General features: G+C 41.8%; 1 protein-coding gene across 4 annotated transcripts in view; it reads left to right on the top strand.

Annotated features, from left to right (window-relative positions):
- Window positions 1–21,333, top strand: part of ank2b (ankyrin 2b, neuronal) — an 859,694-nt gene that overhangs the window by 76,669 nt on the left and 761,692 nt on the right. The gene's annotated exons all lie outside the window — the stretch shown is intronic.

The following is a 21,333-nucleotide window of genomic DNA, read 5'->3' as shown; positions in this document are numbered from 1 at the left end:
CCTTAAAGTTACTATTGCCAGATCACCTCATAGTCAAGGAAGATTGGCCTGATGCCAACTTAGAAAACTTATTCCTACTTTATCTTCAAGAATGCTATAAGAGGTGCAAGTATGATCTCTGGAAAGCAATTTCATGGGTGAAGTGGAGATTCTGGACTAGACTGGAATCATCAAGGGATGCTCGACAGCTGTGGCAGGGTTTGAATGCCATTATCTCCTACAAGGTTAAATTCTGGGACATAGGGGACAACAGAGCTTCTCTTCTAGATGAACTCAATGCCTTCTATACTCACTTTGACCACCAGAACACGAGGAACCATTGTGCAACCCCATGTCTTCTAATGATCCTTTGCTCTCAGTATCTGAAGATGACGTGCGGGCTGCCTTCAGGGGAGTGAGTCCAAGGAAAGCTTCTGGTCCGGATGGAGTACCTGGCTATGTACTGAAGACCAGTGCTGACTAACTGGCTGGTGTATTCACGTATATCTTCAACCTCTTGCTCTGTAGGTATGTAGTACCCACTTGCTTCAAGCAGGCTTCAATCACACTGGTGTCCAAGAAGAGTGTGGTGACCTGTCTCAATGGCTATCACCCAGTGGCACTTACATCCACAGTGATGAAGTGTTTTCAGAGGCTGGTTTGAAACATACCTGCTCCTGTCTGAATGGTGACTTGGATCTGCTTCAATTTGCCTTCCAAAGCAACAGGTCTACAGCAGATGCTATCTCATTGGCTCTTCACACAACCCGGGAACATCTGGACAGCAATGGTACATACATCAGGATGCTCTTTATTGATTACAGCTCAGCCTTTAATACTATCATCCCTCAAAACTAATCAGTAAACTCCAAGACCTGGGGCTCAATACCCCCTTGTGCAATTGGATCCTGGATTTCCTCACTTGTAGACCCCAGTCAGTTCAGATTGACTGAAACATCTCCTCCACAGTCTCCATCAGCACAGGAGACCCTCAGGGATGTCTGCTTAGCCCTCTGCTCTACTTGCTTTACACCTATGACTGTGTGGCTAAGTACAGCTCCAACACTACATTCAGATTTGTGGATGACACCACTGTTGTGGGCTGTATCAAAGGTGGTGATGAATCAGCATACAAGAGGGAGATTGACAATTTGGCTGAGTGAAGTAATAACAATAATCTCTCACTCAATGGCAATAAGACCAATGAACTGATTGTAGATTTCAGAAGAGTGAAACCAGAGGACCATGAGCTCATCGGAGGATAAAAAATGGAGAGGGTCAGTAACTTTAAATAGGAAGAGGAATAGGGTGTCACTATCTCAGAGGATCTATGCTGGATCTAACATAAAAATATAATTGTAAAGGTCTAATGCGAAAGGACGGGCAGGAAAGCATAGACAGTGGTGTGACTCTGTTGGTAAGAGATGGAATTACATCTTTAGAAAGAGGTGACATAGGGTCAGAGAATGTTGAATCTTTGTGGGTGGAGTTAAGAAACTGGTTTAAAAAATGGTTAAAAAACCATTATGGGAATCATATATAGGCCTCGATATAGTAGCAAAGATTTGGGGTTGCGATTGAAAAGGGAGCTGGAAAAGGCATGTAATAAGGGTAATGACACAATTGTAATGGGTGACTTCAATATGCAAGGGGATTGGGAAAATCAGGTTGGTGTCAGATCGCAAGAGAAGGAATTTGTTGAATGCCTATGAGATGGCTTTTTAGAGCAGCTTGTGCTTGAGCCTACTCGAGGACAGGCAGATTGGGTGTGGTGTAATAACCCAGATCTAATTAGGGAGATTAACATAAGGGAACCCTTAGGAGGCAGTGATCATTATATGATTGAATTCATACTGCAATTTCAGAAGGAGAAGCATAAGTCACATGTATCAGTATCACAATGGAATAAAAGGAATTGCAGAGACATGAGAGAGGAGCTTCGCAGGTGGATTGGAGGGGAATACTGGCGGGGATGATGGCAGAGTAGAGGTGGTTCAAGATTCTGGGAATAGTTCACAAGATGCAGGATAGGTATGTCCCACAGATGAATGGCAGGACTCAGCAACAGTGGCTGACAAGGGAAGTTAAGGACTGCATGAAAGCCAAGGGAAAGGCATATAATGTAGCAGAAGTAAGTAGGAAGTTTTTAAAGTCCAACAAAAGGCAATTTAAAAAAAACTATAAGAAGAGAAAAGATGAAATATGAGGGCAAACTAGCTGATATTATAAAGCAGGATACTAGAAGTTTTTATTCAGTTATGTAAATAATAAAAGGGAGGTGAGAGCAGATAATGATGTTGGTGAGGGAGTAATGGGGGACAAAGAAATGGCAGATGAACTTAATAGATACTTTTCTTCAATCCTTACTGTGGAAGACACTATCTGTATGCCAGAGGTCCATGAGTGTCAAGGAGCAGGAATTGCTATTTTAAAGGAAAAAGTGCTGGGCAAACTCAAAGGTCTTAAGGTGGATAAGTTGCCTGTACCAGATAGACTACATCCCAGAAATGTTGCTGAAAGGATAACGGATGCAATGGTCATGATCTTTCAAGAATCACTTGCATGGTCCCGGAGGATTGGAAAATAGTAAATGTCACTCCAGTCTTTAAGAAGGGAGGAAGACAAAAGAGAGGAAATTACAGGCCAGTTAGCCTAACCTCAGTGGTTGGGGAAGTGTTGGAGTCTATTCGAAGGATGAGGTTTTGGAGTACTTGGAGACTGATGATAAAAGTCAGCATGGTTTCTATAAAGGGAGATCTCGCCTGACAAAGCTTTTAGAATTCTTTGAAGATGTAACAAGCAGGGTGGACAAAAGACAGGCAGTGGATATTACTTACTTGGATTTTCAGAAGGTATTTGATAAGGTTTCTCTATTTTTCTCAGCTCCATGTACCTACCCAGGAGTCTCTTAAAAGACCCTATCGTATCCATCTCCACCACCATCGTCGGCAGCCCATTTCACGCACTCACCACTCGCTGTATAAAAAAAAAACTTACCCCTGGTATCTCCTCTGTACCTACTTCCAAGCACCTATTGCAGGAGGAGTTAGACAGATTGAAAGAATGGGCAAGAAAGTGGCAGATGGAATACAGTGTTGGGAAATGTATGATAATGCATATTGAAAAAGGAACAACAGTGCAGATTATTATCTAAATGGGGAGAAAATTCAAACATCAGAGGTCCAAACAGACTTGAGAATCCTTGTTCAAGACTTCCAGAAGGTTAATTTATGGGTTGAGTCTGTGGTAAAGAAGGCAAATGCAATCTTGGCATTCATTTCAAGGGGAATAGAATATAAAAGCAAGGAGATAATACTGAGCCTTTATAAGACACTACACAGGCCGCACTTGGAGTACTGTCATCAGTTTTGGGCTCCATATCTCAGAAGGATATGTTTTCTTTGGAGAGAGCCCAGAGTATGTTCATGAGGATGATTCCGGGAATGAAGGGGTTAACATATGAGGAGCGTTTGGCAGCTTGGGCCTATACTCACTGGAATTTAGAAGAATGCATGGCGATCTCATTGAAACCTCCCGAAGTTGAAAGGACTAGATAAGGTGGATGTTGTGAAGATGTTTTCACTGGTGGGCAAAGAAAAAACCCTCCAGAACTGGAGGGCAAAGCCTCAAAATTGAGGGGTGACCTTTCAGAACAGAAGTAAGGAGGAACTTCTTTAGCCAAAGAGTGGTGAATCGCTGGAATGCTCTGCCACAGACTGGGGTGGAGGCCAAGTCCGTGGGTTTATTTAAGGCGGAAGTTAGAAACATAGAAAACCTACAGCACAATGCAGGCCTTTCGGCCCACAATGCTGTACCAAATATGTACTTACTTTAGAAATTACCTAGGGTTACCCATTGCCCTATATTTTTCTAAGCTCCATGTACCTATCCAAGAGTCCCTTAAAAGACCCTATCATATTCACCTCCACCACCATCACTGGCAGCTCATTCCACGCACTCACCACTCTCTGCTTAAAAATCTCACCCCTGACATCTCCTTTGTACCTACTTCCAAGCACCTTAAAAACTCTCATTTCCTGATTGGTCAGGGCATCAAAGGATGTGGCGAAAAGGCAGGCGTATGGAGTTGAGTGGGATCCGGGATCAGCAATGATGAAATGGCAGAGTGGACTCGATGCTCCTATGTCTTATGGTCTTATGGTCTAAGAAAGCACAACAGCACCTCAACTTCCTCAGGAGTCTGCGGAGATTCAGCACGTCATCAAAAGCTTGAGGTACTTCTAAAGATATGCTGTGGAAAGCATCTGACTGGCTTCTTAATAACCTGCTATGGGAACATCAATGCCTTTGAAAGGAAGATCTGACAAAAGGGTGTGGATTTGGTTCAGTACATCACTGGTAAAGCCCTCCCAACCACTGAGCACATCTACGTGAAGCACTGCTGTAGAAAAGCAGCATGTATTATCAAGGATGCTTACCACCCAGGTCATGCTGTTTTGTCACTGCTGCCATCAGATAGAAGGTACAAGTGCCTCAGGACTGGCAGCACCAGGTCCAAGAACACTTACTACCCCTCAATCATCAGGCTCTTGAACAAAAGGGAATAACTACACTCATGCTACTTCTGGTGTTCCCACAACCAATGGACTCATTTTTAGGACTCTTTACCTTGTTATTTCATGATTGTTATTTATTGCTGTTTATTTATATTTTCATTTGCACAGTTTGTTGTCCAGTGATCTTGTTTATAGTTACTGGAGAGGGAGAAGTGGAGAGTCCGTCATCATGCCCAATGCTGGCCCCCTAGGCCTGAGTCGACGTAGTAGTATTAGTACAATTACTGTTCTATAGATTTGCTGAGTATGCCCACAGAAAAAAAAATCTCAGGGTTGTATGTGGTGACGTGTATGTACTCTGATAACAGATTTTATTTTAAACTTCGCCCCTGATGCTCTGAGGCAGCCATAGTGCTAGAGATCTGACTACTGCTGCAGCTCCTGAAAGAACATCTCCCTCAACAGTATCCTAAGATATATCGCCATTGGGGAAATAGGCATTGGGGAACTCTGCAACAATGAAATAAATTGATCAGCAGGGACCTGTTGGGCAGAAGGGCCTATTTCCATGCTGTCTGATTCTACTCAGAAGAATTGTGATTGATTGTGAGGGCTATGGGTAATTCTAGGTAATTTCTAAGGTGTGGACATGTTTGGCACAGCATTGTGGGCCAAAGGGCCTGTATTGTGCTGTAAGTTTTCTATATTCTATGTTTCTATAACTAACACTAGAAGACTTTACAGCATAGTGAACAGTGAAGTAGTTAAAGAGACTTGCATCTGTTTTCCTTGAAGGAGCTAAGAGCTGGACAGGTGATTGGCAAAGGAGATATGAGAGGATCATGGGACAGGAGGCCCAGGGAGAAAGACAAGGCGGGGGAGCCCAGAGGATGGGCAAGAGGTATAGTCAGAGGGACAGAGGGAGAAAAAGGAGAGTGAGAGAAAGAATGTGTGTATAAAAATAAATAACGGATGGTGTACGAGGGGGAGGTGGGGCATTAGCAGAAGTTAGAGAAGTCAATGTTCATGCCATCAGGTTGGAGGCTACCCAGACGGAATATAAGGTGTTGTTCCTCCAACCTGAGTGTGACTTCATCTTTTAGAAACATAGAAAATAGGTGCAGGAGTAGGCCATTCGGCCCTTCGAGCCTGCACCGCCATTTATTATGATCATGGCTGATCATCCAACTCAGAACCCCGCCCCAGCCTTCCCTCCATACCCCCTGACCCCCGTAACCACAAGGGCCATATCTAACTCCCTCTTAAGTATAGCCAATGAACGGGCCTCAACTGTTTCCTGTGGCAGAGAATTCCACAGATTCACCACTCTCTGTGTGAAGAAGTTTTTCCTAATCTCGGTCCTAAAAGGCTTCCCCTCTATCCTCAAACTGTGACCCCTCGTTCTGGACTTCCCCAACATCGGGAGCAATCTTCCTGCATCTAGCCTGTCCAATCCCTTTAGGATCTTATACGTTTCAATCAGATCCCCCCTCAATCTTTTGAATTCCAACGAGTACAAGCCCTGTTCATCCAGTCTTTCTTCATATGAAAGTCCTGCCATCCCAGGAATCAATCTGGTGAACCTTCTTTGTACTCCCTCTATGGCAAGGATGTCTTTCCTCAGATTAGGGGACCAAAACTGCACACAATACTCCAGGTGTGGTCTCACCAAGGCCTTGTACAACTGCAGTAGTACCTCCCTGCTCCTGTACTCGAATCCTCTCGCTATAAATGCCAGCATACCATTCGCCTTTTTCACCGCCTGCTGTACCTGCATGCCCACTTTCAATGACTGGTGTATAATGCAGTAGAGGAGGCTGTGGATAGACATGTCAGAATGGGAATGGGATGTGGAATTAAAATGTGTGCCCACTGGGAGATCCTGCTTTCTCTAGTGGACAGAGCGTAGGTGTTCAGCAAAGCGGTCTCCCAGTCTGCGTCGGGTCTTGCCAATATATAGAAGGCCACATCGGGAGCACCGGATGCAGTATATCACCCCAGCCGACTCACAGGTGAAGTATCGCCTCACCTGGAAGGACTATCTGGGGCCCTGGGTGGTGGTAAGGGAGGAACTATAAGGGCATGTGTGGCACTTGTTCCGCTTACAAAGATAAGTGCCAGGGGGGAGATCAGCAGGGAGGGATGGGGGGCACGAATGGACAAGAGAGTCACATAGGGAGCAATCCCTGTGGAAAGTGGGGGGGGGGAGGAGGGAAAGATGTGCTTAGTGGTGGGATCCTGTTGGAGGTGGCGGAAGTTACGGAGAATAATATGTTGGACCCGGAGGCTGGTGGGGTGGTAGGTGAGGACCAGGGGAACCCTATTCCTAGTGGGGTGGCGGGAGAATGGAGTGAGAGCAGATGTACGTGAAATGGGGGAGATGCGTTTGAGAGCAGAGTTGATGGTGGAGGAAGGGAAGCCCCTTTCTTTAAAAAAGGAGGACATCTCCCTCGTCCTGGAATGAAAAGCCTCATCCTGAGAGCAGATGCAGCAGAGACGGAGGAATTGCGAGAAGGGGATGGCATTTTTTTAAGAGACGGGTGAGAAGAGGAATAGTCCAGATAGCTGTGAGAGTCAGTAGGCTTATAGTAGACATCAGTGGATAAGCTGTCTCCAGACATAGAGACAGAAAGATCTAGAAAGGGGAGGGAGGTGTCGGAAATAGACCAGGTAAACTTGAGGGCAGGGTGAAAGTTTATTCTCCGTTACTTCCGCCACCTCCAATGGGATCCCACCACTAAGCACATCTTTCCCTCCCCCCCCCGCTTTGCTTTCCTCAGGGATCGCTCCCTATGCAACTCCCTTGTCCATTCGTACCCCCCATCCCTCCCCACTGATCTCCCTCCTGGCACTTATCCTTGTATGCGGAACAAGTGCTACACATGCCCTTACACTTCCTCCCTTACCACCATTCAGGGCCCCAGACAGTCCTTCCAGGTGAGGCCACACTTCACCTGTGAGTCGGCTGGGGTGATATACTGCGTCCGATGCTCCCGATGTGGCTTTCTATATATTGACGAGACCTGACGCAGACTGGTAGATCGTTTTGCTGAACACCTACGCTCTGTCCGCCAGAGAAAGCAGGATCTCCCAGTGGCCACACATTTTAATTCCACATCCCATTCCCATTCTGATATGTCTATCCCCGGCCTCCTCTACTATAAAGATGAAGCCACACTCAGGTTGGAGGAACAACACCTTATATTCCATCTGGGTAGCCTCCAACCTGATGGCACGAACATTGACTTCTCTAACTTTCGCTAATACCCCACCTTCCCCTCGTACCCCATCTGTTATTTATTTTTATACACACATTCTTTCTCTCTCTCCTTTTTCTCCCTCTGTCCCTCTGGCTATCACCCTTGCCCATCCTCTGGGTTTCCGCACCCCCCCCCCCCAGTCTTTCTCCCTGGGCCTCCTGTCCCATGATCCTCTTGTATCCCTTTTGCCAATCACCTGTCCAGCTCTTGGCTCCATTCCTCCCCCTCCTGTCTTCTCCTATTATTTTGGATCTCCCCCTCCCCCTCCTACTTTCAAATCTCTTACTAACTCTTCCTTCAGTTAGTCCTGACGAAGGGTCTCGGCCTGAAACGTCGACTGTACCTCTTCCTAGAGATGCTGCCTGGCCTGCTGCGTTCACCAGCAACTTTGATGTGTGTTGCTTGAATTTCCAGCATCTGCAGAATTCCTGTTGTTAAAAAGTTGTAAATTCAGCTAGATCTATCCTGGGCAATAGCCTCCTCAGTATCCAGGACACCTTCAAAAGGTGATGTCTCATTAAAGACCCCTATAACCCAAGACATATCTTCTTCTCATTGGTCAAAGAGGACATGCAGGTGCTGAAGACACACACTCAATGTTTCAGGGATAGCTTCTTGCCCTCTCCCATCAGTTTTCTGAATGGACAACGAACCAGTGTATTTTTTCAGTATTTTTTCCTCTTTTTTGCACTACTTATTAAATGTATAGTTTTTTATAATTTAAAAGTTATTGTAATTTATAGTTTTTATTATTATGTATTGCAATGTACTGATACCGTAAAACAACAATTCTGATTCTGATTCTCAAGTCCATATGATTTAACATTTTTAAACAGACTCTCGGCTTCTTTTATAGAAACCATAGAAACTACAGCACAGAAACAGGCCTTTTGGCCCTTCTTGGCTGTGCCGAACCATTTTCTGCCTAGTCCCACTGACCTGCACACGGACCATATCCCTCCATACACCTCCCATCCATGTATCTGTCCAATTTATTCTTAAATGTTAAAAAAGAACCCGCATTTACCACCTCGTCTGGCAGCTCATTCCATACTCCCACCACTCTCTGTGTGAAGAAGCCCCCACTAATGTTCTCTTTAAACTTTTCCCCCCTCACCCTTAACCCATGTCCTTTGGTTTTTTTTCTCCCCTTGCCTCAGTGGAAAAAGCCTGCTTGCATTCACTCTATCTATACCCATCATAATTTTATATACCTCTATCAAATCTCCCCTCATTCTTCTACGCTTTACCAGAAAGCATGAAGAATGATTCAATAGAGACAACCAGAATTCAATTAATTGTAAACAGAAGGTGTGAATGGATGGGCTCAATGAACAGAAACACCATTAGACAGCTCAAGGCTGAGGTCCAACAAAAAAATGAAAACCTGAAGATGATTAGGGAATGCTACACAGCAAACCTATCAACTTGTTATACTGCTAAGTGTGTTTTTAAATGTTTTTGCTGTAACAAAAGAATTTCCCACTTGGGAACATTAAGGTACTTATAATTATTATTATTAGTCACATGAACATTTCACATGGTTCAGGATAGCTCTTTAGTTAATACAGAATAACTAAAAATATTTAGGGGGTTCCAGTGATGTCATTGTCCAGAATGGCAGCTTAAATCAACGGCTCCTCCGGAAAAACGCATATTTTGCCCCATTAATCCATCAAATATAAGATCTTTCAAAAATATCTGAATTGATAAGGGGGGCAAGAATGGGGGAAAAGAATGGAGATAAAAAAGCATCACTGCAGAGCCTATGGAAGAGAGAGGTACAACACGCGGCTCTCCTACACGTGCGCATGGCGGTGAGGCTGACGCGGGGCCTCGTGCAGGCGAAACAGCACATATGATGAGGATTCTGGAAGAGATAAGGGAAGTCCAAAAAGATATAAAGCAGCAACTCAATGATATAAAGTCAGAACTCGCCAACATCAATCAGAAAATAGCGGTGGCAGAGACTCAAATTGAGAAGGTGGAAGACTGCGTGCAAAACATGGAACAGATACTAAGTAAGATGATAAAAATATTAAATCAACAGGAAAGTAAATTGCTTGACCAGGAGGGAAGATCGCGATGGAAAAATATCATGATTTATAATGTTCCCAGAGGAGCGGAGGGGTTGTCGATGATGAATTTTGTAGAAAAGTTGCTGCAGGATGTGCTGGAGATTCCCCTGACTATGGAGATTGAAAATGAGAGGGCGCATCGTTCGCTTGTCCCATGGCCTCCTGGAGACAGACAAAGTAAGCCGCACTCAATAGTACTTAAATTCCTTCGATTTAAGATTCAAGGTGGAGATTCTACGAAGGGCCTGGGGTAAGAAGAGGGTTTTTTGGAACGGGAAGTTAATATACTTCGACGATGATTACCCCCCGGCAGTCCTACAGAAGCAGAAGGAATATTCCGAAGGAAAACAAATATTAAAGCAAGAAAATACTAAGTTCCAAACCCCGTACCCTGCTAAACTGAGGGTATTTTACCAAGAAGGGATACAGCTATATCAGACGGTGGAAGAGGCGACTACAGATATGAATAACAGAGGACTGCCCATTCGCGTGGTCAAACCAAGGGAAAGTCTGGCTGAGCAGTTATTCTGATCTGCTTGGGAAATAGTAAGAGAAATGAGAAAGCAGGGGACGGGAGCAGGATGAGGGAAGGGTATTAGAAAGAGCCTGTGAGTTCTCCGAGGGCAGCCCTCACTTCCTCCAGAAGAGCCATAAGGTTTGGCTAACTTTAAAAGTGCTGATAAACTAAATGGAAGCAAAAATAGGCGGTGATATACCTATATTGAGAAATACATATTATAATGTGGATTTTATATTACTCAATTTTTTAAAAATTCATTCATTCATTCCATTTTCTCCACCTAAATGAGAATATATACATGGGAGGAATCTGTGTAATGGACATAGATTTTTTTACTTACTTTTATAGGTACTGCAGCGGGGGCCCTCAACTCACAGGTAGGAGGGGCTATCCCCCATAGCTGGACGTTTGTTGTAGCTCAACCCACGGTCATCTAGAGACCCCAGCCTTGGAATCACACCTTCGTTACCTTTTTTTTTATTATTCACATTTCTTACCTCTTATTTGTTCAGACAGTAGATCGATGAAATTATATTCTGTAAATTTCAATGATATACTAACAGATAAATACACATGGCTAAGGACAAAGTAAAATTAGTTTCTTTTAATGTCAATGGGCTGTTGAATCCAGTCAAGCGCAGTAAAATTCTATCAAAAATGAAAAAAGAACAAGCCCATGTAGTATATTTACAGGAAGCTCACTTAAGTGATAATGAGCATGGAAAATTAAAGAGAATGGACTTTACTAATTTGTTTTTCTCCTGATATAAATCAGGACATAGAAAAGGAGTTGCTATTTTCATCTCAAGCAAGCTAAATTTTGAAAAACTATTCGAAATGGGAGATAAGGAGGGCAGATATATTCTGGTAAGGGGAAATATAGACGGAAATCCAGTTACCCCCAGGAAATATTAATTTCTTCAAGAAAATTACTAATATTATGGTAACAGACACAGAAGGTCTCTTAATATGTGGGGGAGACTTAAATTTACAATTACAACCAAAGTTAGAGTTTTCCAATAGAAAAACTTATGAAATAAAGTCCTTACATAAGAAAGTTAACACTCTTTTTGAGGATGTTGGTCTAATTGATATATGGAGGGACCTTTTCCCCGACAGAAGGAATTACCCTCATTATTCTGTCCCCCATTCCGTATGTACAAGAATAGACTATTTCATAACATTTGGAAAAGATAGAGACAAAATAATCACCTGTGGAATTGGGACAATAGATGTAAGTGACCATGCACCTATATATTTATTTTTGATTTTGACCTACAACCAAAGAATACTATTTGGAAACTAAATGCAAGACTACTCAATGATTCCAATATTAAGGAACAAATTAAAAAAGAAATTGGTCTTTACTTAGAATTCAATGATAATGGAGAGGTTTAACCTCCCATTCTATGGGATACTCTGAAGGCTGTCTTAAGAGGGAAAATTATAGCGATATCTTCATATAAGAAAAAAAATAAGGAATAGAACATTAGAGGAATTACAAAATATGCTGAAGGAACTAGAAAAAACACATTGAGTTTGGCACGGGATACACTAGAGGAAATTAAAAGAAGTTAGGAGTGAAGTTAATAGTTCGTCTACACAACAAATAAGAAAAAATAACTAAGTGAAGTTCATGAAGCTTTTGAAATGTTTTACAAAACTCTATATTCCAAAGTTTCAGAGGGAAGCATAGCCCAGATTGACACCTTCCTGAATTCTTTAGGGTTACCCATTTTAAGCAAGGAACAAAATAGAAAGATGACTGCTGACATAACTGAAGCTGAACTAAAAACTGCAATTAGTAGGCTTAAATTAAGCAAGTCTCCAGGATCAGATGGATATACGGCAGAGTGGTATAAAGAGTTTAGAAGTGAGTTAATCCCTTTTTTACTCCCCATACTGAACTGGGCCCTGAGAAAGGCACAAATGCCAGCCAGCTGGAAGGAGGCGATAATCTCAGCCATACCGAAAGAAGGCAAAGATAAAATGGAATGTGGGTCATTTAGACCAATATCTGTTCTTAATGTGGATTATAGAACATTTACCTCCGTCATGGCCAAACGATTAGGAGAGTTTCTACCCACACTGATACATAATGATCAGACAAGTTTCATACAACAATGCCAAACACAAGACAATATGCGAAGGACACTTCACATTATGGATCATATAAAAAATGAAATTGAAGCAATAGTGATAAGTGTGGATGCTGAAAAGGCATTTGATTCGGTTAATTGGAATTTTCTTTATTGAGTTTTGCACGGATTTGGTCTACGTGAAACAATTATTACAACTATACAGGCACTATATGACATTCCTGCTGCCAGGATTAAAATCAATGGATATTTATCTAATAGTTTTACCCTAGAAAGGGGCACAAGATAGGGTTGTGCATGGTCACCACTACTCTTCTCATTATATCTAGAACCATTAGCTCAATACATCAGACAAAATGAAGATATCAGGGGAATTACTATTAAAGGGACAGAGCATAAATTGGCCTGTTACGCGGATGACATTTTGATCTATCTAGGGCAACCAACAGACTCTTTACCTAAATTGATGCAATTCTTTGAACAATATGGCCAATTATCAGGATACAAGATCAACATAATAAAACCCAACTACTTTCATATAACTATAACCCACCAAGAGAAATTGAAAGTAGATATCCTTGGGCATGGCAAACAGAGTCCATCAAATATTTGGGCATCATTATGCCAAAAGATTTGGCAAAATTATCAGATTGCAGTTATCAGCCTATATATAAAAAAATTAAGGAAGATATAACAAGGTGGAACCTAATTCCTTTTCTTGGTCTCAGTTCAAGGATTGAATCTATTAAAATGAATATACTGCCCAGACTATTATATCTTTTTCAGACCCTACCAATAGAGATTAACCAAAATCAAATCAATGAATGGAACAAGATGCTATCAAGATATGTATGGCAATGTAAATGGCCTAGGGATTGTCTCAAATCTTTGCATTAGCCAAGGAAAAGGGGGGATGGGGCCTACCTTCTCTTAGAGATTATTATTTTGCAGCACAGTTGAGAGCTGTGATATGTTGGTGCAACCCATCACATGACGCTCAATAGAAAAAACATTGAGGATAAAATACTTTCCATCCCTATACAGGCAATTTTGGCTGATAGCAACCTACAGAGTTACATAAATACTATTGATAATCCATGGGTGAAATGGACTCTTAAAAATAGAAAACTATTATAAAAGAATGTAAACTAGAGAGAGACATTGCAATTCTTAAATGGTGTGCATATGACTCGGATTTTACGCCGAGTAAACTGGATGCTGGATTTAAGGACTGGACAGCTGAAGGAATAACAGCTGTTTGCAATATAATGAAAGAAGGAACACTGTTCAGTTTTGAAATTTTCAAAGAGAAACACTTATTAGAAAAACAAGACTTTTACCAGTATTTACAGATGTGACAGTATGTTAATAGGGCAGTTAAAAATGTAACTAAGGCAAGTACATGTCTGATAGAGCTATTTAGAAAAGCATATAATTCAGAGAACGGTTTAAAATCACTTCAAGTGTGTAAAGGGTTTGTCAAATCTTAAAACACTTTCGACTTCATACATTAAAACAAAATGGGAGAAGGTAGGAGGGATAATAGTATCTGAGGAAGACTGGACAATAATATGGAGGTATGAAGTGTACCAGTTCACAAAAATGGAGGGAGTTCGGGTGGAAAAATTTGATAAGATTTTTTATTATACCCTCTCAGAAATCCCATTATGATGGTAACTGCCCTGTTTGCTGGGGAAATTGTGGAAATCAAAATGCAAACCATTATCATATTTTCTGGGAATGCTCCGTTATCAAAGACTATTGGAGTGGGATACATAATGCCCTACAAGACATCTTTAAATGTGAAATACCCTCAGAGAGTAAGACCATATATTTTGGGTATATACCTCAAGAATGGTTGAAAAGACATAAATATTTACAAATGTACTGCCGGTGGCTGGTAAAAAGAGCCTTACCAGGAAATGGTTAGCACAGGACAGCCCAACTTTAAATGTATGGGTGGAAATTACAATGGACAGATACAAAGTGGAGAAGATAACAGCATCTGTTAATCATAAGTTGGAATAATTTGATTCATAATGGAAAAAATGGTTTAACTATATAACCCCTCATAAGCCTGATTTTATTCTCACAATCAATGAATATGTTGTAAAAAAAAAGATCTCACTCCCTACTCTGTACATAGTTTTCTTCTTTCGATTGTTCTTTCTTTCCTCTCCTTTCTATAAGTGTATACCTCAGATAAATATGTGGAGATTTGTGACAAATATGATCATATGATATATATATATACACACACAGTATCTGAAATACATCTTATGGAAATTTTTGATGATGAAATTCAATAAAAAATAAATTACAAAAAAATATTTAGGGATGGGTTGAATAGTGATAAGCAAATATTAAAAGCCACAGTGGCAGTCAATAATCATAACCAACCTCTCACCTTTGAATTTAATAGCATGATTATCACTGAGTAAATTGGTAAATTGGTTTATTATTGTTATGTGTACCAAGATAAAGTGAAAAGCATAGATCAACTCATTACAGCAGTGAATTGAGGTTGTACAAGGTAAAATAATAACAGACTGCAGAATAAAGTATTAGTGTTACAGAGAATTTGAAATGCAGGTGGACAATGAGGTGCAAGGTCATAACAAATAGATTTTGAGGTCAAGAGTAGAGCTTATCTTTTTAAGGAACCATGCCATAGTGTTATAACAGTGGGATAGTAGCTATCCTTGAGCTTGGTGTTATGTGCTTTCAGGCTTTTGCCTTTTCTGCCAATGGGCAGGGTAGACTCTCTCTGGGGTGGGTGTGGTCCCTTATTCTGACTGCTTTGCTGAGGCGGAGGGCAGTGCGGAGAGAGCTCATAGAGGGGAGGATGGTTTCTGTGATGTGCTGGGAAAATGTCAGGACAGCGCTCCATCAGGACAGACTGGAGAACTCATTTAGTGACTTGTTATGGGTCAAACTGAGAAATAAGAAAGGTATCACCACATTAATGGGTCTTTATTACAGAGCACCCATAGTCAGAGGGATTTAGAGGTATAAATTTGTAGATAAGTTGCAGACTGTTGCAAGAAACTCAAGGTTGTTATAGTTAAGTGATAATTAACTTTCCACATATTAACGTAGACTCACACATTTTAATATGACTGGCTGGGATAGATTTTGTCAAATGTGTTCAGGAAAGTTTCCTTAATCAGTACAGAGAAGTCCCAACGAGAGAGTGCATGATACTTGATCTGCTATTAGGGAATGAGACAGGACAGGTGACAGAAGTTTGTGTCGGGGACACTTTGCATCTAGTGATCACAATTCCATTAGTTTCAAAGCAAATATACAAAAAGATAGATCTGGTCCATGGGCTGAGATTCTAGATTGGAGAAAGGATAATTTTGATGGTATCAGAAATGAATTAGCAAGTATGGATTGAGACAGACTGTTTTCTGCAAAAGTGTTAAGAACTTTGGTTTTCAAGAGGTATTGAGGCCCTGGTTAAGATAAAAATAGGAGGTGCATATCAGGTATAGGCAGGTAGGAATAAGTGAGGTACTTGAGAGTGTAAGAAATGCAAGAGAAGACTTAAAGAAATCAGGAGGGCTAATTGAAGACATGAGGTTGCCCTGGCAGACAACTTGAAGGAGAATCCTAAGGTATTCTACAGATATATTTGAGGAATTCTACAGGTATGTTAAGTGCAAAACGATAGTAAGGGATAAAATTGGTCCTCTTGAAGATCAGAGTGGTCGGCTATGTATGGAACCAAAAGAAATGGGGGAGATCTTAAATGGTTTTTTGTGTCTGTATTTACGAAGGAAACTGGCATGGAGTCAATGGAAATAGGCAAACAAGTAATGAGATCATGAAACCTATACAGATTGAAGAGGAGGGGGTGCTTGCTATCTTGAGGCATATCAAATTAAATAAATCCCCAGGACCTGACAGGGTATTCCCTCGGACCTTGAAGGACCCTAGTGTTGAAATTGCAGGGGCCCTGGCAGATATATTTAAAATGTCGGTATCTACAGGTGAGGTGCCGGAGGATTGGAGGATAGCTCATGTTGTTCCATTGTTTAAAAAAGGCTCTAAAAATAATCCGGGAAATTATAGGCCAGTAAGTTTGATGTCAGAGTAGGTAAATTATTGGAAGGAGTACTAAGAGATAGGATCTACAAGTATTTGGATAGACAGGGACTTATTAGGGAGAGTCAACGTGACTTTGTGCGTGGTAGGTCATGTTTAACCAATATATTGGAGTTTTTCAAGGAGGTTACCAGGGAAGTGGATGAAGGGAAGGCAGTGGATGTTGCCTACGTGGACGTCAGTAAGGCCTTTGACAAGGTCCCGCATGGGAGGTTAGCTAGGAAGATTCAGTCGCTAGGTATACATGGAGAGGTAGTAAATCAGATTAGACATTGGCTCAGTGGAAGAACCCAGAGAGTGGTAGTGGAGGATTGCTTCTGTGAGTGGAGGCCTGTGACTAGTGGTGTGCCACAGGGATCAGTACTGGGTCCATTGTTATTTGTCATCTATATCAATGATCTGGATGATAATGTGGAAAATAGGATCAGCAAATTTACTGATGATACAAAGATTGGAGGTGTAGTGGACAGTGGGGAAGGTTTCCAAAGCTTGCAGAGGGATTTGGACCAGCTGGAAAAATGGGCTGAAAAATGGCAGATGGAGTTTAATACAGACAAGTGTGAGGTATTGCACTTTGGAAGGACAAACCAAGGTAGAACATACAAGGTAAATGGTAGGGCACTAAGGAGTGCAGTGGAACAGAGGAATCTGGGAATACAGATACAAAATTCCTTAAAAGTGGTGTCACAAGTAGATAGGGTCATAAAGAGAGCTTTTGGTACATTGGCCTTTGTAAATCAAAGTATTGAGTATAAGAGTTGAAAAGTTATGATGAGGTTGTATAAGGCTTTGGTGAGGCCGAATATGGAGTATTGTGTGCAGTTTTCGTCACCAAATTACAGGAAGGATATTAATAAGGTTGAAAGAATGCAGAGAAGGTTTACAATGATGTTGCTGGGACTTGAGAAAGTGAGTTACAGAGAAAGGTGAATAGGTTAGGACTTTATTCCCTGGAGCGTAGAAGAATGAGGGGAGATTTGATAGAGGTATATAAAATCATGTTGGGTATAGATACAGTGAATACAAGCAGGCTTTTTCTACTGAGGCTAGGGGAGAAAAAAACCAGAGGATATGGGTTAAGGACGAAGGGGGAAAAGTTTAAAGGGAACATTGGGGAGGGCTTCTTCACGCAGAGAGTGGTGGGAGTGTGAAATGAGCTGCCAGATGAAATGGTAAATGTGGGCTCACTTTTAACATTTAAGAAAAACTTGGACAGGTACATGGATGAGAGGTGTATGGAGGGATATGGTCCAGGTGGAGGTCAGTGGGACTAGGCAGAAAAATGGTTCGGCACAGCCAAGAAGGAACAAAAGGCCTGTTTCTGTGCTGTAATGTTCTATGGTTCTATATGGTAAGGGCAAAAGGATTACAAGGGACAAAATTAGTCCTCTAGAAGATCAGAATAGTAATTCATGCATGGAACCAAAAGAGATTTCTTTGCATCCATATTTACTCAGGAGGCACATATAGAGTCTATAGAAGTGAGGCAAAATGGCATCAATTTAATGTACAGAGGAGGAGGTGTTTGCTGTCCTGAGGCAAATCAGTGTGGATAAGTTCCCAGGGCCTGGCAAGGTGACCCTTGATCCCTGTGGGAGGCTAGAGCAGAAACTACCAGGGCCCTAGCAGAGATATTTAAATCATCATTAGCGACAGGAGAGGTACCAGAGGATTGGACGATAGCCAATGTTGCTCCACTTTTTAAGAAACCGAGAAATGATAGGCCGGTGAGTGTGACATCAGTTGTGGGAAAGTTATTGGAAGGTATTCTAAGGGACTGGATATATAAGTATTTGGATAGACATGGACTGATTAAGGATAGTCAGCATGGCTTTGTGCATAGTAGGTCATGTTGAAGCAATCTTATGGAGTTTTTCAAAGATGTTACCAAGAAAGTTGATGAAGACAAGGCAGTGGATGTTGTCTACAAGGAATTTAGCAATGCATTTTGCAAGGTCCTGCATGGGAGACTGTTCAAGAAGGTTCAGTCACTCAGCATTCACAATGAGGTAATAAATTGGATGAGACATTGGCTTTGTGGAGAAGCCAGAGAGTGGTAGTAAATGGTTGCCTTTCTGACCAGAGATCTGTGACTAGTGGAGTGCCACAGGGATTGGTGCTGGGACCATTGCTATTTGTCATCTATATCACGATCTGGATGATAATGTGGTTAACTAAATAAATTTGCGGATGACACCAAGATTTGGGGTGTAGTGGACAGCGAGGATGGCTATCATGACTTTCAGAGGGACTTGGTCACCTGGAAAAATAATAGATTGAATTTAATGCAGACAAGTGCAAGGTGTTGTACTTCGGTAGGACCAATTAGAATAGGTTCACACAGTGAACGGTAGGACGCTGAGGAATGTGGTAGAACGAAGAACTCTGTGAATACATGTTCATAATTCATTGAAAGTGGCGTCATAGGTAGTTAGGGCTGTAAAGAAAGCTTTTGGCACATTGGCCTTCATAGATCAATGTATTGAGTACAGGAGTTGGGATGTTATGTTGAGTTGGATAAGACATTGATGAGGCCTAATTTGGTGTAATGTGTGCAGTTTTGGCCACCTACCTTCAGGAAAGATGTAAGTAAGGTAGCAAGAATACAGAGAAAATTTACAAGGATGTTGTCAGGTTTGGAGGACCTGAGTTATAAGGAAACATTGAATAGTTTAGGAGTTTATTCCTTAGAATGTAGAAGATTGAGAGGTATACACAATTATGACGGGTGTAGATAGGATAAATACAGGCAGGCCTTTTCCACTGAGGTTGGGTGGGATTACAAGTAGAGGTCATATGCATGTGTTAAGGGTGAATGTTGAAAAGTTCCATGGGAAAATTAGAAGAAACTTCTTCACTCAGAGGTCACAAGAGTGTGGAATGAGCTGAAGCACAAATGATGCATGCAAGCTTGATTTCAACATTGAAGCGAAATTTGGATAGGCACATAGATGGTAGGTATATGGAGGGCTATGGTACTGGTCTAGGTCTCTGGGAGTAGGCAGTTTCAATGGTTTTGGCATGGACTAGATATAACAGGGGTCCTGTTTTGTGCTGTACTTTTTGACGGCTCTTTGACTCTATGCTGAGCTGTGTCCGCAACACTATACAATCTCTTGTGGGCACAGGTGGAGCAGTTGCTGTATCAAGCAGTGAAACTCTATAGAACACATCATATTCCGATGCACTGACAAAAATTGGTGAGTAGATATGCCAAATATCTTCAGCCTCCCAAGGAAGAAGAGCTTTAGTTGTGCTGCTGAGTTTTCTTCTCCATGGCACCTGTCTATTTGGACCAGGACATTTGCTGATGTTCTCTCCTAGGAACTTGAATTTCTCAATACTCTTGACCTCGGCAACATGCTTGTAATCAGAAGCATATGCATCACCCCACTTTCTGAAGTCAATGATCAGCTTTTTTCTAGTTGTTGTCATGACCTGAATTCACCAGGATTTCCATCTCTTTCCAACTCATCATTATTGATAAGTTGGACAACATGGTCGTATAGTGGTTTGCACAACATTTTACAGTACCAGCAACCCGGGTTCATTTTCCACCACTATCTGTAAGGAGTTTGTACTGCATTGGTTTCCTCCAGGTGCTCTGGGTTCCTTCCACAGTTCAAAGATGTACCAGCTGGTAGGTTGGTTGGATTACTTGGAGTAATGTGTTCAGTTCTGGTCACCTCATTGCAAGAAAGATTTGGATGCTATAGAGAGGGTGCAGAGGAGATTTACAAGAAGTGGTTGAGTGAACTTGGCTTTTTCTCCTTGCAGCAACAGAGGATGAGAGGTGACCTGATAGAGCTGTATAAGATGATGAGAGGCATTGATAGCCAGAGGCTTTATCCCAGGGCTGAAATGGCTAACAAGAGGGGGCATAGTTTTAGGGTGCTTGGAAATAGATACCGAGGGGATGTCAGAGGTAAGGTTTTCACACAAAGAGTGGTGGGTGCGTGGAATGCACTGTCGACGATGATGGTGGAGGTGGATATAAAAGGATCTTTTAAGAGACTCTTAGATAGGTCCATGGAGCTTAGAAAAATAGAGGTCTGTGCAGTAGGGACACTTTAGGCAGCTTCCTGAGTAAGCTACATGGTTGGCACAACACTGTGGGCTGAAGGGCCTGTTGTGTGCTGTAGATTTTCTGTGTTTCATTAGGCTAGGATCGAAGTGCCAGAAAGATCTATTCCGTGCTATAGCTCAATAAATAAATAAATAAATTGAGATATGACACACTATGGTGGTTTCATCTTCAAACTCATAGATGGAATAGTAGAAACTGGCCATACAGTCACGAATGTATAAGGAGGAGACTAGTGAAGTAAGGATGCAGCTTGTGGGCATTCAGTTCCTAGCATAGTCATGACGAAGGTGCTACTGCCAGTCCTAACTGAGTGCAGATATTGGTCAAGATGCCACAGATCCCTTTGTGAAGGGAGGTGTTGAGCCCCAGTTCTACGAGTTTGGAAAAGAGTTTGCACAGAAATATAGAACTGAAGATAGACCTGTTGTCAATAAACAATAGTTTAATGTAGGTGTCTTTACTGTCCAAATGTTCCAGCCAGCGATGAGTGTTGAGCCAGGAAGATAGCAGCAGCCACCAAGTTCTCCAGGATCCGTACCCTGCAAATCATCATTAATGATAAACTTAACTGAGTACTGTTGGTACAAGAGCCGTTCAGATAAGAGGCTGGAATTGGCTCACCTCTGATTCTAGAGCTATTTTCATCCGCAAGCACAAGTTAGTTGATTAATTTATTATTTTAG

This window comes from Mobula birostris, chromosome 3 (genome assembly GCF_030028105.1).
Source record: "Mobula birostris isolate sMobBir1 chromosome 3, sMobBir1.hap1, whole genome shotgun sequence".
Classification (NCBI taxonomy): domain Eukaryota; kingdom Metazoa; phylum Chordata; class Chondrichthyes; order Myliobatiformes; family Myliobatidae; genus Mobula; species Mobula birostris.
Note: the sequence above shows the minus strand (reverse complement) of the source record. Positions and strands in the feature narration are given on the sequence as shown.